The sequence below is a fragment of the Bemisia tabaci genome, chromosome 5 (assembly GCF_918797505.1).
Source record: "Bemisia tabaci chromosome 5, PGI_BMITA_v3".
Taxonomy (NCBI): domain Eukaryota; kingdom Metazoa; phylum Arthropoda; class Insecta; order Hemiptera; family Aleyrodidae; genus Bemisia; species Bemisia tabaci.
The window spans coordinates 6406717-6433609 of record NC_092797.1 but is presented as its reverse complement, the minus strand read 5'-3'; the positions used below and the strand labels follow the sequence as shown (position 1 = coordinate 6433609).

At 40.1% G+C, this 26893-nt stretch overlaps 1 protein-coding gene across 8 annotated transcripts in view; it reads left to right on the top strand.

The window, feature by feature from the left end:
* The window catches only part of LOC109034885 (sodium-dependent nutrient amino acid transporter 1), a 186652-nt gene that overhangs the window by 47450 nt on the left and 112309 nt on the right, over positions 1-26893 (top strand). Inside the window, exons 1-2 of one of the 8 annotated variants that reach the window (XM_072301132.1) lie at positions 1501-1821; positions 24060-24139. The exons of 6 other annotated variants lie outside the window; for them this stretch is intronic. The gene's annotated coding sequence lies outside the window, so the exon portion shown is untranslated. Of the gene's footprint in view, positions 1-1500; positions 1822-24059; positions 24140-26893 lie in introns of those variants that run through there. One more of the 8 variants, XM_019048277.2, reaches the window with a different exon arrangement.

Below are 26893 nucleotides of genomic sequence, written 5' to 3'. Positions count from 1 at the left end.
TTTTTCACCGATGAAATCTCCAGTCCGGAAGGTAATATAAGATTCAACCCCCGCGAAACCGTGCATCATCCCCTTGTGCCGTTGTGTTTACCCGCGAGATATCTGTGTGATATCCGCTGAAAATCGTGACCAATTTTTTCTCTATCTTCTTTACGGATTGAATCTCCAGTCCGGAAGGTAATTTAAGATGCAACCCCCGTAAAGTCGTGCACCATCCCCTTGTGACGTTGTATTGACCTCGCGAGATATCCGGTAAAAATCGTGACCAATTTTTACTCTATCTTTTTTCGGATGGAATCTCCAGTCCACAAGCTTTTGTAAGATTCAACCCCTGCCAAAATAGGAACCCGGGGAACCGTGCATCGCCCCCTTGTGCCGTTGTGTTAAATTTTTCATCAGCGCGAATCTCGCTTAATTGTGTCTTCTATTAACGGTTAATTTTTTTATGGATGAAATCTCCAGATCGGTAAGCAAAATCCAATAGCCCCTGTTAAGGTACCCCTGAAACTGTGCATTATCCCCTCGTGCACCTTTTTGTGCCGTTTTGTTAACTATGCTATCGGCGTGATGTTTGCAGAGTTGTAACCTCTTTCTACGGTTAAATTGTTCGTAGAAAAAGGCTCTAGTTCGTTTGGCAAAGTCCTAAGATTTAGCTCCTTTTAAAGGGATCCAGTTTTCGTCTTCTCGGTGGAGATACCATACTCGTAATTTTGATGAATTATATACATGAAAAAAAATTGGTAGTTTGCCACCCAGTGCAGATGTATTAGTTGCATTACTTGCTGTAAATCCGGTTCTACCCCTGATAAACAACCCCCAGAACTGTGAATTTATTCCCTTGTGCCCTCGAGTCAACGATGCCATTAGAATCGAGAACCCCTCAGTGAAATTGAGAATGATTACCTCCTGTAATGGAAATACCTCCAGTTCAGTGCACGCAGTTTGAGATTCGCCCTCTGTCAATTATAATACCACCCCCTCTCCCCCGGGACATCGCCTATGTCCACTGAAAATCTCCTCGTATTTACATTGCTCTTTCTTCAGGATAGTAAACACTAATTCTGGTCCATATCAACAGAAAATTGTATTTTTTTTCATGGTCGAAACCTTCAATTTGGACCCGTCGTTAAAAACCCGAAAAGTTCCCGATCCAAATATCTCCCTGAAAATGCGCCCCTTTGTTTCCCCCTCTCCCTCGTGCCACCTGTAAGCCTCGAAGCGATCACTGGATTTGCATCATACTTTTCGATTTTTAGTTCTAACTTTAAATTCTAACTTTTTCAAACGGTCTCTGCCCGGAACAACCCCCAACTAGGTACCCAATTGTTTTCCAATTCTCCTGCAGCCTGGCCGGTTTTATTGACCTGATCGGACTGTATCCACCGTCAAAATTGTCCCCAAAAAATCGATTTTTTTTCTTTCTGTGCAGATAGTGCTTCGCCTCCCTCAGCATTAATAATTTGTGTTTTCACCAAAGTGTTTAATCTACCATTGAGTGGGTTACCCAGTGCCGTAAACTTTTATCTCGTTTCCACGCTACAACTTATCTCTCCGGATTCCAAAGCTACGTCTCATCGTAAAATTAACGTTGCAATGTAATGTAAACTTCATACGCGTTCAGTGTTGATGTGCGCTTATCAGATCTCGGATCTCGTGTGTGCCGCCAAGACTTGGAGCATCAGCTGTGTTCATTGACGAGCTTTTATCCTCGCGTAGCAGTTTAATTTTATCAGTGTCGTCTTCGTGCTTTCGCGCCACTTTGGATTACCTACATTCATCGTTATCGTTACCGATAAATTCAATATCTGTGAATTGACATTCGTGAGTACACCCTTCTTGACTCTGTGGCTAACAGGAACGCTTTTCACCACACTAATTCAATCACCCGTTGAGTAATCAATCGGCTTGCAAACGTTATTTCGGCGAGTCGAGAATGACAGTTGTTCTCGATCAGATTGTAGCTTCGAGTTCATCCAGAAGAGCGAGTCATGATATCCGTGAAATTATGGCGCACTTCATGGTTTAGCAGTATGTAGATCATAGTTTTTAAGTGAGTCGCCAGACATGAGGGTTTCGATCTTGAGATATGCATATTGCAGTGTCTGCTGGGATATAAATTCAATAAGATGAAATTCTGAAATACCATCATGATAACAGCCTCTGCGTAGAGTCACATTTTTAACATTTAACGAGCTTAATTCTAACGCTTCACATCTAATACCTAATTACACCACATTTTCCAACAAGGAACTACAATTTCGAGCTCATTATGGATACAACATATGTGCTATTAGTTTCCCTATGCACATAGTGTTTTCATGTACATGCCAGAAATTTTAGTTCCTTATTGCAAAATGCAGTCCAGATGGCACTACTGCCATGCTGAGGAAAAGCATCGTATGGGTCTTCGCATGTTTGCCAAATTTCCTCTGATGTAACATGAATTTTCTGGGAACTTTTAGAAATTTCGTTCCGAATTTCCAAATAATTTTGATCGTAAGATGTAGATACTTTGATTTTCAAATGAACACGTGCTAATAGGCTAATAACTGGTTCCATTTGTGGGAAAAGGCGAGAGATACCAAAAAAATGAGCCAGAAGGTTCCAAATAGGTACGACTCTCCCCCTTGAGGAGGCGGTAAATTTTATTGAGTTACAATAAAAATGTAACTTTGTGTAGTTTAGACTTGCTAGTTCGAAATCAAAGTCTAATATTGGTGAAACGGAAGAAAGGTGACAAGGAAACATTTCCTTGTCATACACAACAGTAAACAATATTTTTCCGTGAAATGTTCAGATACGTATACTTTAGCTAAAATGCAACCAACATTTTTTAGATTCTGAACAAAGTATCTAAAATTTCCCAGAAAATGTATGTTTTATGAGAGGCAGTTTGTCAAGCATGCGAAAGCTCATATGACGTTTCTCCGCAGCGTGACAGTATTTCCATCCAGCCTGCATTTTTTAATAAGGAACCGCAATTTCTGGCTTATACATAAAAGCACCTTATCTGCTTAGGGGAACTAATGGCACATATGTTGTATCTATAATGAGCCTGAAATATTCATAATACTATTAGTAGTTCCTATTTGGAAAATTTAGTCCATCCAATGCTATCGTGCCAAGGAAAAACGCCGTTAGAACATCGGAATATCGGCAAAACTCCTGCGATAGAAGATTTTTTTTGCGATAAAAATTTTGAATACTTTTTCTTGACATTTTCAGATATTTTAGGTTGCATTGCGAATAAAATTCTCCAAAAAAAAATCAAAGAAAATAAAATTATTCACAAGTTTATCGGGAAATTCGTATATTTTTTCGGAGGAAATTTTGTAACTTCCTCAGGCCAGCAATACTGCCGTGCTAAGAAAAAACACCGTAGGTATCAACATTCGAGCGTTGTCAATTTTCCTTCAATCAATTGTTTATTTTGTAGGAGAGTCATAAAATTCTCTCTTGAAATTTTCAGGTAATTTAGATCTCATTTCGAATTAAATACTGTGAAAAAATTTAAGAGAAAATATGCACAGTTTCTCCGGAAAATTCGTATTTATGAACAGAAATTTTTCAACATCTGAAGGCTTATATGGACCGCGTTAAACAGAAAGGAACCAAGCCACATCAGCTATTGCCAAATTTAATCAGGCAATTTAATTTTCTACATGAAAACAGTTGTACGTATTTTTGTGCAAATTTCTATGAATTTTCTCCATAATACTAAGTAAATTCCTTTAAATTTTTAAAGGAATCCGCACAAACGTTCTCTCGTAAAAAATCGAATTCCCCTGTTAAATTTGGCAATAGCTGACGTGGCTTAGTTCCTTTCTGTTTAACGCGGTCCATATGACGTTTTTCTTTAGCACAACAAAATAAGGGGTTTTTCCGAAGGGCGGGAGAGATGGCAACGGCGCTCCACGTGTGATTAGTCAATTCGTGTGCGCTGGCACCTATTAAAATAAGCCTGAGGTTCGCCGCGCGCTATAAAATACGGATTGAGCCGCTCGGCAGACATATTTGCATAATGTTTGCACGCAGGTCTATCGACCAATTATTTATATTATTTTTCATGATTCGAGCATCGCGCTCCTGTTGCGCTCATAGTGCCGCTGTCAGCCCGATTGGTGGTGGCGATTTACCCGGAGGGTATGGATTCGATCGACATGAATCAATCGACAAACCCGTGAATCGATCGAATTTTGTCGATAGAAATGGTGTCCATTGAACAGGGTGTCTACAAGTCCGGAAATAGTACTGCTTTTTTAAGGGCGGTCCGGAAGTACTGAAAAAGTGTGGAAATTCCGCAAGAAGGTCCGGAATTTTTTTCATTTTTGCGTCATTTCTGTCGCGCTTTGAGCGAAATATTCAAATTATTGAATTTTTTCGGATTTCGCCAATTTGCGGTGCTGAAAAAAAACTGAACTTTTCTGGGGGGTACTGCATTTCTTGGGGATAACTGAAAAAGTACTGTAAAAGTACTGCTTTTTTGCCAGGGTCTTTAAGTAGACACACTGCCATGGAATCATGTCGATCGGTTCTTTTTTTTTTATTTCTCGATCGATACATGCCAGTCGAATCGACACTGGTATTTTAATAATTTGTCGATTAAATCGGAGTCCATCGCTTCCCGTTTTTATTTTCCGATCGATTCATCTCGATCGAATCCACAATTCCACACCTTCCGATTTCGAAGTACTTTCCGTTGATTTTTGCCTTTTCAAGAATCATCGGAGCGGGCTGATTATTCGAATTGATAGACAAAGTGATTGATAAAGAAATTACATGGAAAATGGAGCGATCCTATTGGAGATTCTAAAAAAAAACAGTTCGTCGTTTATTCCCGGACAAAGGCAAGTAACTCCATTCCGAGGTTACAAAATTGATTCAAAGGATCTAATTTTTTACGAAAATTTTCCTGTTCAATTTTGTTGAAAATTTTGGAAATTTTTACATGACATCAGCAGGAAAATCTTCGAAATTTTCAAGTAGGAATTTTCAAGTGTCTCCTGGTAAAAATGCAATTAGCGCGGGGAAATTTGGTAACGTTGAAACGTATTTACGTTCTTTTGTGAAGGAAACGACGAATTTTGCCAAAAACGTCGGATGGAAATTCGAGCGTCAACGAACTTCATCCGCTGAAATTTGTATTCCTAAGAAAACTTAATGATATTTCTCTGTAAAATTTTCCGAGAATTTTATTTTCAATTCAATCCAACGCATCTGAAAATTTCGGACAGGGCAGTCATAACTTTTTTCAAACATTAGCAGTTTATCAAGAGAAATTCAGCAACGTTGGAATGCGGTCATAAGGCGTTCTTTCTGAGTTCTGGTCATCAGTCGCGGGGGTTGAGTTTCGAGGGCTCAGCGGAGGTGGAAATTCTCCCGGTCCTGTGTATAAATTGCACTCAGCTGGATGAGGGTCAAGTCTACTCCTGGTTCCAGGCCGTTGCCATGTCGAAGTCCACTTTCATTTACTCGGAGCCCAGGAGTAGAGTAACTTGATAGAGAGAGAGTATCGCCATGTGGCTATCGTTTTTGATTAGCGTTCCCATTTTGAGCTTCTCGGGCTGACACATGGCAGATGCTGTAGGTATATTTAAATAGAAAATGACTTGAAATGTACTTCTATTTGCATATCCCACCGGGAAATTTACTTAAATGCATTATTACAACGTGTTTACAAAATTTTACGGCTGATCGATTTTTTCGAGAAAAATAATCTTGGATATACAGTGGATATCGGATATAACGACCTTGAAGGGACCAGCCATATTCGGTCGTTATAGCCGATAGTCGTTATAACCGATAGTGGAATTTTTACGCACGTACCCTATGTTAAAGAGCTGAGAACAAGGCTGTGCTGTAGGTGGGATTCCAGGGCCCGGTGAATTTTGCTGCTGATTCATTATCTCTTCAGTAACAACTTTGTTTATTAGCTTTATCTAATTTTATTTGAATTGAATATTTATTTAATTCATTTATTTTTTTATTCTAGGACTAATTTTAATTAAAACACTTTGTTTGAATTTGTAAAAACAAGGTATTTTATAATATTGAGAATACATGCACTACACACTACATTATGTTTGCAATACATATGCGCAATACCGAAGAAGTATAAAACTTCTAATTTGAATAATAGTCCGTGATTTATTTTTGCTTCACAATCGTGTTCGCGTACCCTTTTTGTAACGCTCTATGGGCCGAGCGTAAAGTGTGATAAAGTGGAATCGTTCCATTCTGAGTTCAAAATTAGGAATTTTTGAACAGTTGTGATGGCTTCTAGGGCGTCTGGAAACGAGATCCTCTCCTGTTCGGCCTCTGTTGCTGTCGCTCAGGTCGTTATAACCGATCACCACATCTGTTGGGACGCGAAAACTCCGTCGCTATGACCGATATGTCGTTATATGCGATGTCGTTATAACCGATACATAAATACATTGAATGAATGGGATTTCAGCCGGGACCGACCAGTTTACGTCGTTATGTCCGATATGTCGTTATAACCGATGTCGTTATATCCGATATCCACTGTAGTAAGATTGGCAAAAAGTGCGGCTGGTGATAAATGTTGAAAGTTGACAATGACTCCTCCCCCTTCCATCATCGTAAAAAAAAAGCGCCGCCATTTTTGGTTCGTAAGGTCACCATGGAAAGTTGAGGGGCCATATGTCCGTACTCTCTATATCAAGTTTCTCTACCAAAGAGTTCCGTGTCATTTCTAATAGTCTATGCGTAAACTAAAAATCAGTGATTGTGAGAGAAACGGAAGCTTTTTACTGTAGTCCGATCTCTGCTTCACTAAATTATCTTTGCGACAAGCGAAGAAGGAGAGTGCCGATGAGGTTCTTGTTTGGTCCTAAAATTTATAAAACAAATTTTGAAGTATGCTTAAAGAGTTCTACTTATCAAGTTTTACCCTTTATGAGAGTATTAAAAATTGTCAAACCAATTTTAACAATTCAATAATTATTTGCTACCTCGTCGGCGGATTCAGAAACTTTATAAACTTGAAAACTGGACTTTCAGACTGTATTATAACGTAAATAACTCCCATATCTGGTACCAAGACAAATTGCAATTTCCCAGTGCGTTTTAAAACTTAAAATTCGTCAATCTTCCCCGTTATCAGTTCCTATAAATTCGGCCTTCCTCCTTTCTCTGGGTCAAGTGCGTGATAAAGATTTCATGCTCTTGGGTGATGTTTATAACATTAAACCTTGAACCGATTTGCCAAATTATCAGTCGTGGGGTTGCGTTGAATCACCTCCAGAGAGGTGAGAGAAGAAAATAATTTCGAGACAAACCGAGCATGTCTTACCGTGGCAAGTCAGTGTTTCAATCTGCATTTCAGTTGTTAACTCTCCAGTCTTTCGTTAAGAATGAAATCTTACATTTTGGTGGACCATTTGCACAGTAATGTAAGCCATGTACAATTGTACAATGTAAGCCATGATGGGGTCTTCCTAAGGAATGGAGCTGGTTAGAGATGACTATACGACTATGAATACAGCCCTCAGAGTATGATGACTCCTACGTAGGTTAGTGTCATTTAATCTTAATGTGTATGACCGGGAAAAACCGAGATTCAACAGGGAATCTAAAACAGGGAGAAATCTGGGAATCTGTTGAAGAAACCGAGCATATCTTCCTCTACCGCTTTTAGACCAATAAGAACCATTTGGACCGAGTTCATCAGAAAGCAACCAACCCATATTAAGTTGAAACTGAGAAAAAGGAGTTTGAAATTTTGTGCCTGTATAAGGCTCAATGTAAAAAATTAACTTTAACGCCTCTTTTCACCAACAATTTTTTGTTTTTAGACTTTCAGTTTTTGGCAGGAGAAATAACACGACCATAGAAACTCAAAAACATTTTCTACTCACTTTTTTCGAAACTGTGGGTTGGTTTCTTTCTGATAAACTCAGTCCATTTTAAAATTTACATTACTGCGGTCGATCCGCCACGATTGACCTCCTGAATTTTGAAATCGTCAGAATAATAGAGAAGCTTTCATTGCCAAGATAATACAAACATCAAACACATTTTTGGAATTAAAATTCCTACCGTGCGCCAAAAAATTGGCTGAAAGGTAGAAAAAGAAAAGATATTTGTACCTGGAAGTCCGGAAAATTATATAGTTTTTCTCAAAAAAATCCTGGGGAAGTGGTGGAAAACTTCTGTTTCTCATCAGGGAATGAGTTCCTGAAAATCAGGGAAATTCAAGGAATGAACATGGCAATGGATTTTGGATACCGTGCATTTAATCAAAGTTTCAGGACAGGGAACGTAAAGTAGAACTCTCTGTTATTTTCTGCCTCCGATGTTCAGGCAGTCTATCAAGATTCGGGAAGTACTAAACTCGCAGAAACGTAATACCCGTCACCCGCCGCAATGAGCCTTCCATTCATTCGTTCACGACCCGATCATTCACTCTTTCCAGTAATTAATACTCCGAGGAAAAGGACAAGTTCGGCAACGCCGCGCGCAGAAATTCGCGATGCAGTTTCGACACTGTTACGTATATGATTCCATTGTTTTCGACGATAATTGCCCGTTGTCGCCGCGTCTTGTGCAGGGGCGATTGTCCATTCAACTCCAGCCACGCTCAGGCTTGCCCGCTCGTACAAATCCTATTAATCCGCGCTCAGGAAAAACGCCGTATCAACATCCGAACGCTGCCAAATTCCCTCCGTAAAACATTCATTTTTGAAGACATTTATGAATATTTTTCTTTGAAATTTTCCGATACTGCGAATCAACTTACGAATGAAATTCTCGGAAAATTTGGTAGAAAAAGATGCTCCAGTTCACCTAAAAATTCGTATTTTATTATGGGAAATTTGGCAACGCCTGAAGACTCATGCTGCATTCTTCCTTAACACGGCACATTTATGCGTTTATCGTCCTGACTTGCTCGGAGATTAAGATATTTTGGCATCCTTGCTGCAACAGCATTGCGCTCCTAACCCGCCCGTCTGAGCTGAGCTTTAAATCAACCTTGGCTCAAAATTCTTGCAGAGCTTTTTTGGGATTATCTGACGCCTTGGCAGTGTCTGATTAGTTGAAACACTTACAATTAGACTTTTTTCTAGTTTCTGACTAGAGAAAACATAACTGACACAAAGAGAGTTTGTGTGTCTGCTTAGGCACAATGTTATGTTGCCTTCAATTTGCGAGGTAGGCCAAAAAACATCCTTCGTGCAGCAACACTCATCTATTAATTCGACGATTTCGTCATTTCCCTGACGAAGGAACGTAAGAACATTTCCATGTCGCCAAATGTCCACTCGCAAATTGCATTTTTAAATAAAACTAGGGCATTTCTAACTGAAAATTTCCCTAATTTTTCATGCAAAATTAGGAATTTTTTGAACAAAAATTGCATACGTACTTTCTCTTAAAAAATTAATTGTTTCTGTCTATTTTGCGACTTGGGAATGGAGTTGCTTTCCATCGGTCGGAAAACGACGATCTGTATCGTATGCTGTCTGCGAATCTTATCATGCAGTAAATAATTTTGAATGGAGAATATGCACCCAAATTTTTTATTGCTTCATTTGAGAGTGCTTAAAGCGCTGATTTCGCAGTATTTTTTTTCAGTTTTGCTCTGGTATGGAAAATAGTATAAAAATAGATTTAAAAGTGAATAAATGCACCGCCTAGTGATGTCATCTGGCGGCACTTCCCATTTAAACACATGTATTTTAGTGGATCAGATACTTTTGTCTATTCTCCCCCTACAATTGTTCAATTTAAGAACCAAGGGTATCCTTGTGTTCAGTTCACTCGGCGGTTTTCACTAAAACGCGAAATTCGTCAAATTTTAGACACTTGCAAATTCTCCATTCCTCCTAAAGACTTGGAAGGTGGCTACCTTCCCGCACCCAACGCCTCCGATACGGACACACGAAACACGAAAGACCTCTGTGCCTTGCGAATGGAAGCATTGGAAATCGTCATGTCAGCTGGGGCACCACCACGGCCGGGAAATATTTGAAATTGCTATGCGAAGCGGGAGCGCACACGGGAGTTTTCGCTGTTTTGTGATAATTTCAAGGCTAGGTGCAGCAGATAGACCTGCCGTCAACGCACCGTCATTGCTTGACGTGACGTGAGAGGCCCGCGCCGCGGCTCGACGCGACCACGCGACGCGAGACGCTGCGCCGCGAGCTACAGTTCGCGCTCATGCTGCCGCTAGGTGCTCGAGTAGACCATGTTCGTTTGTTCGTGTACGTTTTTTGAAAACTCAAAGCCATTGTATATCACAGTAAGCAGTGGCGTGGCGTGCTTTGCAATACATCGATTTATGTGCCATTTGAACCCATGGAAAAGGATCGATAAACTGGGTTTTCGCAACCAACCCCTTAATAATCTATTCTTTACTGTAGCTTCGAATGGGGAAATATCGATAATCGATCATTCACGCCTCGCCACTGACAGAAAGGGCATTATTTTCTAATGCTTAAACACTCACTATGAATTCAATAACCGAACGAAAATTTCAGAAAAACATTTTTTTGAGGGCTGGATGTTGGTCTAATTGATACGCATCTAAATATCAGGAAAAAAGAACACTCAACCAAAATGCTTGCCTTTGCTCAGATATATTTAGAGTTGCCGGCAGTGTCAAAATCCGGGAGTCTGGGAATACGCTCGCGCCCGGGAGAGTCAGGGAATTTATGGGAAAAGTCGGGAAATTTTTGACACATCTAAGAATCATTGATACATATCACTGACTTTTCAACTGTTTACTCTTTCTGGTTTTATTAAAGGCTTGTTATCTCTCAACCATGCAGCTACTGAATGCTTCTTTTCATTATCTGATCTCTGAACAAGGAAATTTTGTTTGAAGGCCAGGGAAAGTCAGGGCATAGAAAAATTTTAACCCGGGAGAAGCATAAAAAGTCAGGGAAGAGTCAGAGAATGTAATATGAAGAAATTATGACAACCCTGAGATGTTTCTCCGTCTCTGCAATGCAATAGTGCCCTTCCTGCAGTAAGGGATTAAAATGTGATGCTTTGTGAGACTAAATCCTGTCATTAAGTCTACTAACATAAGTTCGCAATTTTTCTGCATTGAAACGAGTCTTTAAATTTCCGAAGCTGCATCATTTTCGAACTGAAGCATTCAATTTAGGAAGGCTAATTTGGTCGAGGCTCGGGGATTGCGGAAAATGACTGAGAATTGATGGATGCGCGGCGACATTGCTGTTCCGTGGGCCCATTCATCAAGTCTTAAAACTACAGGCTCGGACGGTTACAAGCGCGATGGAGGCGTGAAGTGACAGCCGTAAGATTCAGCCAGTCGGAAGCCGCCGACGATGGCCCGTCTACTGATGAGGAAGTCGTACCATTTACAGCTTCCAATGTTTTTCAACATCCTCCCCCTCCCCCGCCTTCTACGCGCATCCAAAAGATTTGTTAATATAGGAGGTTGATATTGCGTCTCTATATCTGTTCTTGGACCAAGTTCGGTAGAAATAGGGTTCATTCAATCAAAACGAAATGACAATCAAGGACTTTCCAATGGTTTTTGTCAAGGGCAGGGGTGCGACAGTCAGGGATCACCGAGAAATGTCAGGGAATTTTAAATTGTGTGGGAAAACCTGAAAATGTCAGGGAAAAATACGAAAATGTCAGGAAAAATTGTCAAGTCACCTCTGTAGAATAGGTTTGACGTTTCGAACAACGAATTTTGCCCGAAAACTATTTCAAATCATATCTGAGATAAGTGCTCCCATGCATTAGCCAGGAATAGTAGTTTCTTGCAAAATTAAGTCCAACTGACAACAAGATCAACTTATCATACAAGATTCATCGTTTAGGAATAGTTTAGGTTAGTATCGTTTAGGTGAGAATTACCGCGGCGCTTTGCTATTGAAAGAAGAAGAAGAAGCACTTTAAGTACTTCCACGACTTCATCCATAAATCAAGTATTCTTACAGACAAAATATATATTAAAAAAATTTATTATATGGTCTTCTCTAGGCTGAACGAATTCTGATAAGGAAACTAACTGGCGTCTATTTGAAACTGATCGGAAAAGGCTTGGAATTTAAGTTGCTTCACAAGGTTCGATGTAAAAAATTGATTTTAACTCTTGCTATTTTCGTTAATTGTGTTCAGATTGTGATTTTTTAATACAGGAAAAAGTGCATCCATGACTATTTGAACTTAAAATGGCTCTGAACTCTGAGTTTCTTTTAAAAAAAATATCGATTGGTTTTTTAATGCCTTACTTGGCTCTTTCGTGTTTTGTTCCGAAAAAATATAGTTTTTTACCCAATGCTACTCCAAATCGATTTTTCCATTGAAGTTGATTTAAGAGTAGCTCCATTCTCTCTCGTGGATCTTTGAATCATGTTATGATTTTATCGAACAAAAATCAGATTGTTTTTTGCACGGAGTCTTTTCCACAGCGGAGCAATTAACACAAACTGGTTCCGAGACAGATTAAGGCGGGTCCCGTTAATACGTTTTTTTCATCGAGTTGTTATGTATGCAAAATATGCTGTATTTCAAAATTAAAATAAGATTACATGTATACGAAAAATATCAGAACTCTAGGAAAAACACGCTCCTACTTTAGATTATCCATTAACCAATGATTGGTAGTATATTGTAGATCCCTAAAATAAACCCATGCATGTGATTCGTTTATGATGAGAATGATTTTCTATGATGAAAAGGAGTTTTCACGAATGATTGAGCTGATTTTCATCGGAAAAAACCTCGGTGCCTTTTCTTTTTTATTTCTTTTTTTTCTATTAATTGGGTCGAAAGTGATTTTCAGATTGACTCCCAGGTATCTCTCTTTTCTCTGATAAATTGAAGCCCTCTTTAAAAGTTCGGTACCTTAACTCGCAGCTCATTTTTTATTGTACTGCCGTACTGAGTAAGGTAAGAACTCCATATGACCCAGCAATCGTTGCCAAATTTCCTTTGATAAATCACGAATTTTCAAGTAAATCGTGAAAATTTCTCTACCGATTTCTCGGAGGTTTTCGCTCGTAATTTAATCTAAAACGTCTGAAAATTTCAAGGGAAAATATTTATAACTTTCTTCAAAAATAAATATTCTCAAAGAAGAAATTGGGCAACATTCTAATGCTTATACGGCAGATACGGCTTTTACTTAGCACGGTAGTGTAAGCCTCGTGGGAAAGGAAGCCTTCACATGTGTTGTTTTTGTCTATGTATTTTAACTTAATGTAGCTTAGTAAACGCATGCTGACATTCAGGTCAATTACAGCTACACAGAGGCATATTTCTGGAATATCTGAGCTAAGAATCAAGTCAGTAGCTCAACACAATAATGATAAACGAACCATTGGTCTCTCACTTGACCGCTCGCACATAACTAGTAGAATCGGCACGGTCGGGTCCACCAAAAGATACGCCGCTAAAAATCTCGAAACATCTGTCAGGTCTATTATATATCGGATTTCGCAATTTTTTGCAGACACATCAAAAAGACAAACCCACCGTTCCGAAAGAATGTCATCTTCTCTCACAGATTGCCTGTCTATTAAAACTTAATTCTTTTCTTGCTTTTTGCAGAGGTGTTTCCACTACTTTTCCGTCTTCATCCTTTCTGACTTTGACATTTTACCCCTCAATTTATTCCTGAGGTATGCGACGACCAAATGTTTTACGTCACCGACTGACCATGGAAGAAAGTCACATTTTTATAGTGTGAACGAGGTTGTAAGCCCGACGGAAAAATTCCTCTTTTAAGTGAACGGGCATGAATAAAGACCGAGTACATTTCACAACCTTGTGCGCCAGGGGAGGCCATGGTTAAGTCATCCAGAAAATTTCTTTCGAAGGTCGTTTGCTCACTTCTGACATTTTTATACTCGGTGCGACCACGGAGCGAATCGGAAAGGTTGAAGAATGAAGATGCGCTTTTAATGCAACTCAGCTCGTAATACCTGCGTTGTCATGAGGTATATAAGTCAAGCTTATTGCTCCAAAAGCCCTATTCAGAACATTCCAGCATGACAAAATCGGAGTGATAATAATTCGGTGGTGGCTTTTTGGGGCCGAGCGGACTACCTTTTTTCAGAGTTGCCACAGTCAGGGAAAACCGGGAATTTTCAGGGAATTTTAAAAAGTCATGGAAAACCGGGAAATGTCAGGGAAAATGTGAGGAAAACATTTGTTGAATCTTCTTTTTTGCTTGCTAAAATGGGTTTGAGGTTTCGAACTACCAATTTTGCCAAAAAACTATTTTCAATTATGCCTTCCTAGCCATTTGCCATATCTTCAATTGACTGGAAATACCTACAAAATGTGTCAGGGAAATCCGGGAAATGTCAGGGAATTTCCTTTTCCAAATTCTGCGGCAACCCTGTCTCTTGGTTTTTGTAGATTTCTCTCCGTATATTCAACTTTTTAACGAATAGCTGGAAAATAGAATTGTCATGGCCTCGGACAGCAGGGATCAGTAATAATTATGGCAGTTATAAAATAAGTGGATTCATAAAATACGAATTAAAATTTTAAAAAGTAAGACTTTAGGCATTCTTCTTGGCATTTAACACAAGATTTATTTTTCTGACTTTTTGTTTTATATTCCAAAAAAAAAAATTGTTTAATCATTTTCCAGTGCCCCTAGTGTACATATGACTGATTTTCCTAACTGCATTTACGCTGTTAGTTTTACGTCGCCGAAGAACTATATCCATATGTAGATTGCCTCTCATCGGTAGCATCGGAAGAGTTTATATCCTTGATATTTCTTGGTTCCGATTCTTTAAAAATGAGAATTCTTACGGTGACGTCGCCACTATCAGCCTCGATCCAATCATTTTTTGGTGAAATCCGACAACTGTGTGAACTTTTAACCTGAATTTGTTGGAGCGTAATACTGCCATAAACGTGAGTGCGGGAGTCGAGACGCGGCGCTGCGCCGAAAACGGCAGAGCTCGTGGCATGTGTCAAAATTCACAAGTCGCCGGGGCAGAAGAATTCAGGAGTTTCGAATGCACCGACAATTCGCACCCGAGTGCAAACTGAATGAACGACGACCTTGTTTCGTGGGCTGCTCATTCAGTGTCTGACCGGAATCCTGCCCTGAACCTGAATTTCGTCAGGAAAAACGGACCTGCATGTTGCTTTCTATACTGCCGTGCTAAGGAAGAACGCCGCATGAACATTCGAGAGTTGCTAAATTTCCTTCGATAAAATGTTTATTTTTGCGGTAGGTTATGAATATTTTTCCTTGAAATTTTCCGGAACTTCAGGCGAAATAGCGAACAAAATTATCTGAAAAATCGGAAGGAGTATATTCGTAAGTTAACCAGGAAATTCGTGGTTTATCAAATGAAATTTGGCAACGCCTAAAGGTTCATACGGCATTTTTTCTTAGCACAGCAGTATAGTAAAGACGCTGTAACTCCATTTCAAATTTTCAATCGTTTTTCCAGCATACATACTGCCCTGCTAGAAGAAAACCTAATTGTCACGATGCTTCATTTTTTCATTTTGAGTTCCTAATGGTATGTTAAAGTCGTCTTAAGAAAAGGAAGGATGAATATGTTGGTCTCCTTGTGAAACAGCATTTTGTCGGAAAAAAAATTTAATAAATGTCGAATGGCGATACGGCGTTTTTACTTTGAAGTGCAGGGTCTGAATCAGTGGCGTGGCGTGCTCTGCGATATATCGATTGATCGACCATTTAAACCTATGGAAAAGTATCGATAAACAGGGTGTTCGCAGCGAACACCTTAATAATCGATTATTTACCATAGCTTTACATGGGGAAATATCGATAGATCGCAAAGCACGCCACGCCACTGGTCTGGATCGCACCGCTGCGGAAGAGATGAGTATAGCAAAACGGCCGTGTGTAAAACACTTGTAAGGTACTGCTCAGCAGGCTCAACATTGAAATTTATAGATAAAGCGGTAGACAAGGGAGATGGTAGAGGAAATGGAGCAATTCTATTGATATTGGTTGAAACAGGTGGCTATTATAGACTAGGGGGAAAATTGTGTACTTTTCCTGAAATCATGATAAATCAAGTTTTTGGGGAAAAGTTTTCTCGGTATTTCCTGCTCAGCGGGCTCGTCGGTGAAATTGATAAATAAGGCTATAGATTAATAAGACAGGGAAAATGGAGCGATTCTATTGGTTGAAACAGGTGGTTATTGTAGACTAGGAAAAAATTATGTGCTATTCCTTCAATCATGAAAAATCACGTTTTTTGGACATTTTCAGTCACGAATCCCCAATCCTACCTTTCCTACGCCAATTCTTCACACATTGTGTCCTTTAAAATTCTTATTTTATCCCAGGAGCGCGATGGATCGGGTTTTTCTGCCTTTCGAGGCGGTTTGGCTGGGGTTAGGATTGCACGTAAACCCTCGCAACCAGCGTTGGAAGAAGGATCCGAGCGTTCCGCTAATATTTGGGCTAAACCACACATTAGCATTTCGCAAATCGGCAACATTGTTTTTATTCCATTTAAATCCATTAAAAATATCGATTTTAGGTGAGGCAAGCTGCCTCACTCAGAATCAATTGTTTTACATAGAATTAAATGGAGAAAAAACAGTGTTGCCTACTTGAAAAAAGCGCCACGGGACCGCGACAGTGGACCAGAATAAAAAAGTAACGCGGTTTATCGTATTCTACTGCGGTTCATTAAAAAAAACTCTCAAGGTAGCTAGACCCACTTCACCCAATTAGTCTTACCCGATGCTTCGTTTGGTCAAATGCAATCTAAGTTAAACTTTGACTGTGTTGCTCACGTAGCCTTTTAAACACCGCTACCTTCAAATATAAGACAAACAGAGCCACACAACATGGAAAAAGAGTAAGAGAACATACTCTTTTCGATGACGCCGCAGAGATACAACTATTCGTGCTTGATGGATGTCCGTGTTGCATACGCAAAATTGAAGGCGCGATGCGTGAACTCGCAATGCTCCGCTCTATGTAGTCAGTGAGTTGTCACTTGAATTCAAGAGGAAAGGTAAAAAAAAGAGGCCCGATTATATCTCTCCTATCTTCGGCTGTTTTGCTAACGTAGCCCTAGAAGCATTACTGCAAATAAGACGGACAGAATCAACACAACGTGGAAATAGAGCAAGGGAAAGGTCGCGCGTTGATGACGGCGCAAGGATACAACTATTCGTGCTTGATGGATGTCCGTGTTGTATCTGCAAAATTGAAGGCGCTAGGGCGTGAGGCGTAAGCTCGCGATGCTCCGTTATAGGCTGCCAATGAACCGTTGCTCTGGTTCGAGAGAAAAAAAACCAGACCCAAAAACATATCTCCTATCTTCGGCTGTGTTGATATTAGATTTTTTCAATATGATGTCTTTTTCTTTTTTCAAGTCGTATTTGTAGACCTACATCTCAAGTTCGGATTCACCGGCCCTATAAAACCTGCGAGGCATGTGTTGTCAGCGATCCTCGTGTCAGTTTGACCCGGCCTGGGCAACTAAGGGTTAAATTTCATTATTTGGCGAAATCTCAGTGCTTATGTCGTTGCTTATAACTGTACTATGTAAACTCGTTTTAATCAATTACCAAGCACTAAGTAAACTATTGGTCCAAATAATATTGCAAAAAAAAAAATTATCGGACAAACTTAAAAATGGACCACAAAAACTTTGGACCAATCAAAATTGGGTAAAGAGTCTGGCCACCACCCTCAACTTATCAGGGCAATTCAGATCCATTACATTTTGGGGACGTTACACTGAAAAAAATTTCTCGGCGTTTTTACCAAGGTCCGTTGGTACCTTTACCATCTCACTTGTTTTACCAATTACTAGTAATTTTACCAAGGCAGATTGGTAAGCTTCCCTAAAAACCGGTATTTTTACTGTTTTTCTCAGGTAAGAATACCACTTTTATTGGTAATCAATTCCCGGTAACTTTGCCATTTTATCTCGGTAATTCTACCACAGTCGATAGAAAATATTGGCGTTTTTACCGGGGTCCGTTTTTATCCGGTTTACCGAGATTTCTCGGTAAAATTTTCAATTCCATAAATGGTAATTTTACCAAGAAAAAACTGGGATCAAATAGAACCCTGAATTCTTGGTAATTTTACCCTTTTCTTAGTAAATACACTGAGATTTTTTTTCAGTGTAGAGAAAGAAAGACGAAGAAAAGGTTTAAAACCGGAGCAGGAAAGCCGGGATAAAACAAGAACGAGCCTCCGTTTCCGTCGGGATAGTCCGGGGCAAATCCGTCGAAATTCGACAAGAACAATGCATTAGTAATCCCATTGATTCCGACGGGTTCATTCACAAATGCGGAGGGCTGTTAGGTGGGGTTCGCTCATTCGTGAATGGATGATCTGGACCGCGCGCGGCGCCCACCGTTCAGACGGATCTATTGGACGTATTTCTATCAAACAGAACTATGTGCATTAAGACATGAGCCCTGAGATCCATAAAAATGCATGCATAACAGGGCTCACGTCATAATGCACATAGTTCCGTTTGACAGAAATACGTCCTATTGATGTGATAAGAAAAAACCGCGTATGTGCTCTGGATTTCCGGCCGAGTTACGATGTTCTTGACCAACGGGGAATCCACCTGCGCCGTGTCACACTGTCACCTCGCTACCGCGGGGAAGGAGGCTCCATTCATTACGAGGGTGGGAAAAACCTCGCGTTTCGTCTTCCGGACGTGAAAGCAATTCTACCGTGCTAAGGAAAAACGCCGTATGAACGTTCGAGAGTTGCCAAAGTGCCCCGTATAAAACGTTTATTTTTGAAGAAAGTTATGCATATTCTCCCTTGAAATTTTCAGATATTTTGGACTGAATCGTGAACAAAATTGACTGAAAACTTTGAGGAAAAATATTCACAATTTTCTCAGTAAAGTCGGTTTTTCTTGAAGAAAGTATGGCAACGTATGAAAGCTCATGCGGCGTTCTTCTTATTTAGCACGGAAGAATTGGTGTCTTCCAGTGCCAATTCTTGGAAGTTTGCAACTCTGTTTTTTCCCATTTAAAGCCATTATTAATATCGATCCTTTGTGAGATACTGCTTTGCCCAGAATCGATTGTTTTTCATGTATTTCAATGGACAAACCCGGTATTACCAACGCCAATTTCTTAAAATTTACTGGTGCAGAGTTGCAAAGGCCAGGGAAAACCTGGAACAGTTAGGAAATTTTGTAAACAACCCGGAAAATTGAAAACAAGACTGAGAAATCAAGTTCGCCTTCAATTCGATGGATACAATTTGAGCGGCTCAGGAGTTGATATAGTTGTATCACGAATTTTAGTTTAGCTTCATGTCCAAACGACGAGTGGTTTTCGTTGTAAACTTCGTATATTTAATCAGCGTCGTAGTGAAACGTCCAGTAACTTTGACTCGATTGTTCCCGTGGCAAACAATTTTGATCGTGAAATTAAGATAAGTTGCAGAAGATAGAATGTAGCCCCGCTCTCGCGCTCATATCTCAATAAGTAACAACGGGAACGAGAAGTCAAGTTCGCCTTCAACTCGATGGATACAATTTGAGCGACTCAGGAGTTGAAATAGTTGTATCACCCATTTTAGCCGTCCCTCCTGTAGCTTCCTGTAGCTTTTTTAGCCTCCTTTGCCTTTTAGGTACTGGACGCCATTTATGGAACCCTCAACGCCTCTTATTTAGGGTACTAGAATGGTATTCGGTCCAAAATCATCGTTTCGGAAATTCGCATGGAAAAAACGGTACTCTGATATTAAGGACTTTAAGATCATCCAATGTCGCCAAATTTCCTTTTGTATATTGCAGTTTTTACAAAGAATTCTTGGGCACTTCTAACTGAAACTCTCACCAATTTTTCATCTAATCTCATGCAACAATCAGATGAATTTTGCACAAAAATTGCACAGGTATATTCTTGCATAAAATCGAGTCGCTTCAGTCAATTTCGCAACCTTGGAATTGAGTTACGGTCCTTCGTCCGGGAAACCACGAATTGGACGTATTTCTGCCAAACGGAACTTTGCGCATTAGGTCACGATGCACATAGGTCCGTTTGGCAGAAATATGTCCAATTGTTGAAGGTATATTATAACAAATTCGCCTGATTTTTCTCCCTACCATACGCGAAGCTTTGGACAGAAACTGCGCGGATATGTGCCTTGATTTGCGTCAATATTGGATTGACGCAAGGATTGCAGGATTGCAGTCACGTTATTTTGTCCTGGAAATGGCGAAAAATGGTAGATTCGCGCTAAAATGGTGGCCAAATCCTGACCTGCAGTGATTTTTTCATGCACAACCTGAGACATATCGATAGAATAGAAATGCGAGTGCTCCAGTGTTGGTTACTCCGTGCAGATATCCCACGCCCGTTGGCCCCTCGGAAATTATTTTACGTGCGTGAACAAACAGTTGTTTTGAAACGGACTCATTCGCCGAATGCGTAAGGAACAAAGCTATCTCCATTGACCCCACACGAGTTTTTTTCCCCGCACACGGGCGCCAATAAAGCTACTCACCGCATTAGGAAGGTGCAGTGTTTTGACGTGGTTTTATTGACGCGCCGTCGCGTCGCTCGCCCGAGAGCCAAGCGCATGCGCCGCAACACACCAGGAGAAATTCGGTGCACGCGAATCGTGTCATTCGTGTTGTGCCGCCGTGCTAAAGAAAAAACACCGTATGAGCCTTCGGATGTTGCTAAATTTCCTCCCTGATAGCATCCTTTTTGATATTTTCAGAGAGGAAACTTAAATATTACGAATGTGTATTCTCAAGGAAATTTTTCCTTGAATTTTTCAGAAACTTGAGCGAATTACGAACAAAATTCTCTGAAAAACTGGAGGAAAAATACTTACTCCATACCTGTACTCATTCTGGATTACACTCCAAAATGTCCATCAATGTAATATCTGTGGTGTTCTTCCAGAGGACTGAATTTTGAAAATCCATAATCAAAGCTACGGACAGGTAGTCAAAGGCGAAATGGAGCGATCCTTTTGGTTAAAACGAGTGGTTATTACAGACTAAGCGAGAAAATAACGGACTAATTGGTTTACATTTTGCAGTTAGGAACTACAATTTCATGCTCGTCCGTAAATACACTCATTTGCATGGAGAGGCTAATGGTAGGTATTTGCGTTGTTTCTAAACTGAGCGAGTAAAATGTAGTTCCTAATTGCAAAATGTAGTCCAGTAGCCGATTATCGAATCTTTGTCGATGCGACAAGACAAGGTATAACCCGATCTTAACCCTACAATATATCGCATTTCGATGTGTTACTTGCTGTTTTAATCCGTCAAAAATTGGCCCGCAGTTAGAGAGTCTCCCGTGGGTTTTCGTTAGCTTGTCCATTCCTTTTTGTCACCATTGCAACTAATGGCACCTTCTAAAAGAATCGCCCCAATTTTCCTTTGTTTATCGCTCTATCTATCAATTTCAATAGTCAGCCGGCAGGTAATTTTTTAGCTGACCCCACGTTTTCCAAATAAGTTTCTTCTTCTAATCAAACTCGAACCATTTGCACACTAGGAACAAGAGTTTGCGTCTGCAGCGCAGTTTTTTCTCTCACGCGACCAGCGCGAGCTCGAGCGGAGGCAACGCCGCACAGTGGAAAAAGTTAATGGAAGAGGTCGCACATAAATTTTTCCGCTAAAATTTCAAATTTTGATATTTATTTCGTCACAAATTCAATTTCAGGGAATATTGCCGGAAGGAAATTTCAGTAAAAAACCAATGACACCACTTTCAAACATTTTTGTCTCATATTATCAAAAATACAAGCTTTCAAACTGCCGTGAAAAGGAAGAACGCCGTATGAGCCTTCAGACGTTGCCAAGCTTCCGCAGATAAAAACCGAACTTGCTGGGAAAATTGTGATTATTATTTTCAAAAATTTTCAGACAATTTTTTACGCAATTTAATCTAAAATATCTGAAAATTTCAAGGGAAATTACGCAAGAATTTTATCTAAAATGCATGTTTTATCAAAGGAAATTTGGCAACTCTCGAATGTTTTTACGGCGTTCTTCCTTAGCACCGCAGCAAGGTTTCCGAATTTTGTCCGACTTCCCGTATCGACTCGAACCAGTGTGCGCCGCGCGTCGTTTCCAGACTCAATTTACACGCGGTTTAATTGCCGTGGACTCGAAAAGGGGAGTCATTGTGCGTGGATAAGGCGTGCGGCCGGGCGGTGGGTCCCACCTCTGTTCCCCGGTTTAGCGCCGATTAATTGAGTATTGTTTACACTGCCCCTCGCCACCCCCGACCCGCAACCCGCACCGCGAGAAAGAGAAACCGAAACTGAAACATCGACGCTGGACCCAGATTGATTTAGGGGCCGTCGCGGACCCGGAAGGACCCGCAGTGCGTAGCCCCGACCACAAATCACCCGAACTTGAGTGTGAGCTTTCCGAACGGGTTAGGATTTCGTACCCGCGTGACGTAACCGCTTACCTCGTGGGATTAATGATTATTCATACCTGCCGGGAGAAAAATACGGATCTCCCCGTTGTATTCCACAGGGTGTCTACAAGTCCAGAATTTCCGGAAAGTCCGAAAATAGTACTGATTTTTTAAGGGCGGTCCGGAAGTACTGAATAAGTGCGGAAATTCCGCAAAAAGGTCCGGTTTTTCTCTAATTTTGAAGTCTAAAGTCGACGTAGGTAGAAAATTATTAGACTTTTGTCAATTTATTGTGGTAATAAATGCAAATGTTAATGTTCTCATTGAGCCGAGAAGTAACTAATATACGTTTATTCAAAATTACACTTAATTCAATTTTCCCCTAGCGTCCTTGAATTTCCTTATATACCGGCTTTCTCTTTATTTTCGACTTCACGTCCCAATTTTTAAGAAGCTATTGAACCATACCAAACAAACGACAGTAGACGTGTCCATTGGAGGTGAAGAAATCATCAGACTCATAAAATTTTAAGCATGCAATTGTACAAACTCAAGAGTAGGTTTTTTACATATTCAATTGAATGAAGGCGAACCTTTTGCAGTAGAAATTTTTCCCCCGGTAGTACGGAGGATTTCCACCGGTCCGTTAATGTTTCAACCACTTAGAACTCTCAGATTTGACGCAGTTTTGACAAGGAATATCATTATTTCAAACCTTTTATGCGGCGTCATGCTCACACACTCCCTCGGTGTTAACGATTGAAATTCTACTTATTGCTCTCAATCTCCGTTCTTCCAGATAATCCTGCATTTTAATTTCGAATTTAATAAATTTGAACCAAACACGGCACTGCGACGTTCAGTTCTACGAAGTCGTTCAAATCGCATTTTCATTTACCTCCTGAAAGCCTCACCTCTTGAGATCAAAGGAAAAAGGGGGTCGGAGCTGGATTGTGAAAGTAGGCCGGGGAAAAATCGACGACTTTAACGAAGTAAAAGCGTAGCAACATGAAAGCATTTTAGTACAAGTTAAAAGCACAACCGACAGAGACTCAAATGTTGATATCCCCGGGTATTTTCAAATTAAGCCGGTTAATGCAACTGAGAGGTGTATGAAAAACAGCCTGTTAGCGGTAAAATCACGAACTCGCACATGAAGTCTCTGAGAGCTTGATCTAATTAGTGTATTGCAACATTGCTGAAAATGTCACAGTTTTCAGCTGTAGAGGTTACCAATACTTACTACTAACGCATTCTGCGCGTGCAAAGGTAGAACGCCGTAAGAACATTCGAGAGTTGCCAAATTTCCCTTGATAAAACATGTATTCTTGACGAAATTTACACATATTATGCCTCGAAATTTTCAGATACTTTGGATTAAATTGCTTACAAAATTTTCTAAAAATGTTGGAGGAAAAATTTTCAAAATTTTCCCAGTAAATTCTTTTGTTATCGAAGGAAATTTGGCAATGTCTGGAGGCTTATACGACGTTCCTCCTTAGCCCGGCAGCATTGTAGTGAAAGATATCGTTTCAAATACGTCAATTTTTAGACCCCCGCACTCGGATGTTCTTAAAAAAATGTGTCCCAAATTTCACGTGTCTTTCAGAAAGCTGCATCTTTATATTTTTGATGCTTGGCGATTTTTCTCACTTTCTTTAATCGTTTTGTCTATCGTTTGTCTAAATACAATGTTTTCTGTGTTTCAGGTGAGTCGCTTGATATATTCAGTAGATATTGATCTGTTATAGATGTTTCTTGATCCATTCAGCAGTAGATACCCTACCTAGTAAGTAATTTGACGTAGACTTTTATATTTTTTATTTTCACACCAATGAATGGTCTAAATTAAATAGAAAGGAGTCAAGTCACGTTTTGGGGGAAAATGAGTGAGAAGTATTTTCAAGCTTATCTAGCCGCACTTTATCTCTCATTCAAAATTGAAAGTCAAGAAAAAATATTTTGATCGTGAAAATAAGCGTTGAATTTTATCTCTAACTCAGAGGCCTTTGGAAGATACAATTTCAGACCTCTATTTCTCTGTTCGATCTTGATGTGACTTGGTTCCTCTCTGTGAAACTCGTTTTAAATAGACTAGATTTTGCATAAATAACCACTATTTCAGACTCATTTTGGCAACAACATTAATACCATTAGTTTCCCTACGCAGAAAGGTGATTTTATGGATGTGCCAGGAATTGTACTTCTTCATTGCAAAATGGACTCAATATGTAACCATGCTTGTGACTTCGGTCCACTCTTAAATTGACTATATTCTGCAATAAATAACTACCATATCAGGCTCACTTTGGAATCAACATAAAGTGTCATCAGCTCTTTTACGCAGAAAGGTGCTTATATGGATGAGGATGGAAATGGTAGTTTCTTATTGTAAAATAAAGTTCAAATGTAACCATGCTCGTGCCTCCTGTCCAGTAGTAAATTGACTACATTTTGCATTGAAGAACTACGATTTCTAACTCATTTATAAAAGCACATTTTGTGCATAGAGAAACTAATGTTACACATCGGTGGTGAAACACTGAAACCATGTCTTATGTTCCCGCAACCCTACTTCATTTTTTGAACAGAAAATCCTCCAATATCAATTTTTAAAATCTTCTGTGATTTTTCTTCTTTTTGCGGAGGAAATTTTGTGAAACCTTTGACTTGTGCTCCTTTTAAGACATTCTTAAACACCCCAAACGAGATACTCGGTTTGGAAGTTTTACCATCGATATAATGTTCATAAAATGAGCTGGGAATAGTAGATCCTCCGCAAAATGCAGTCTGAACGCCTGACTTCAGTATCCCGCTGTCCAAAATACACACGCGTGGCCAAAGGAATGTTAGAACACATGTACTCAAACACATCTGTGGATCATTTTCCTTTTGAGGGCGCGTTTTAAGGATGTTGATTAATCTGGGGCAGTTCTGCTCCTTCCACCTTCCCCGAACCGAGAAACAAAACACGTATCTTGTCCTTTCTTCAGCCCGACCTTGCCCTTATTATCACCGCGGGGAGAAGAAGAAGAACGAGGGGCCGGTGCCACCAGACCAGACCCGTCGCCAGGCAGGGATCACGGCCAGACGCGGCGGCCCTTCAAGTGGGTAAAGACAGCGCGAAACCGGGTGGGCCTCCAGGGCACCCCCATCGCGGCGACCGGGCAGTAGTCCTGACAGGGGAACATCGGGATAAATATTCGTGCATTGGGGTGGTTTATGGAATAAAATATAGAATTTCCCAAAGTTAACGGATTAAAACTCAGAATTTCCTAAACTAAATTGAATAAAACATAGAATTTCCCAAATTGGACCGCTAATAACGAAAAGGAACCCGACCACATTAGCCATCGTTAAAAACTGGACCTAATTTAATTTTTTACGAGAGAACGTTTGTGCAAATTCCTTTGAAAATTTTAAGGAATTTGCTTCGTACTGTCGAGAAAATTCACTAAAATTTGCACGAAAATCCGCACAATCGTTTTCATGTAAAAAATTAAATTGCCCATTTTTTGGCACTAGCTGATGTGGCTTGGTTCCTTTCTGTTTAACGCCGTTCAATTATTCCTGCTGAAAACATGATTATCATTTTCAATTATTTTGCACATATAGACGGTACAACTTCCGAACCTCGTGTCCCGCTTTGCGAGGGTGCAGTCTTCCTGTCCTATTAAATTTTTAACTTGAAAACTACTCAACGGCAATTCTGAACAAATGACGTGATTTTTCGCCTCTAAGCGAGAGAAATTCTGTGAAAACTTTTTCTTTTATTCAGAGTAGGATGAAAAAATTCAGGATTTTTTTTTTGTTACTTGGGGGTCTATACCGCCCCTGAAGTGAATGCTCCGTATCTTTCAAAAATTTCACGGCCTCGTAAAATTTTATGAACTCTTTTCTCTGAACTGTCCAATATTTTATAAGTTTCTATTGTTTCATACCGCCCTGAATTCTATTCTCATCGAAGAAGCACTTCCATCCATTTTTGACCGGAAGAACTCACCATCCCTCACAACAATCTACACCCCTTATTTTTCTCCCTTCACCACCGAGCGACCGAGGCAGGACGCACAACAGACAAACCTCTCAAGGGCTTCCGCTGAGATTTTCGATCTCTCACTCTACTCATTTAGGGGATGAAAAATCCCATCTTGTAAACACGTGAAAAACGCGTGGAGCAGGTTTGTTTTTTAGGGATCTCGGCTCAGTCACGCGATGAGAACACCGCTGTTCGGTCGAGGTCTCCCCGGTTCTCAACACGGTAAAAATCCGCAGTATCATCGCTTTGAGTTTTCAACCCTCACGTTTCCATTATCCTCGGGTTTTTTCGCTGTTCAAATATCGATTCCTCCGAGGGTCGCTTCCTGTGTTTAGTTACGATTCACGGTCTCTGGGATTAATGGGTCATACGACAGGGTAAGATTAGAGCGTCACACTTTTAAGACTCGTTTTCTCATTAGAATTTCAGTGAGAAGGCGCTGAACTTCTTGAATTAAATTGCACGCACCATTAACTACGATCTCAGAACGCATCCCAGTGAAAT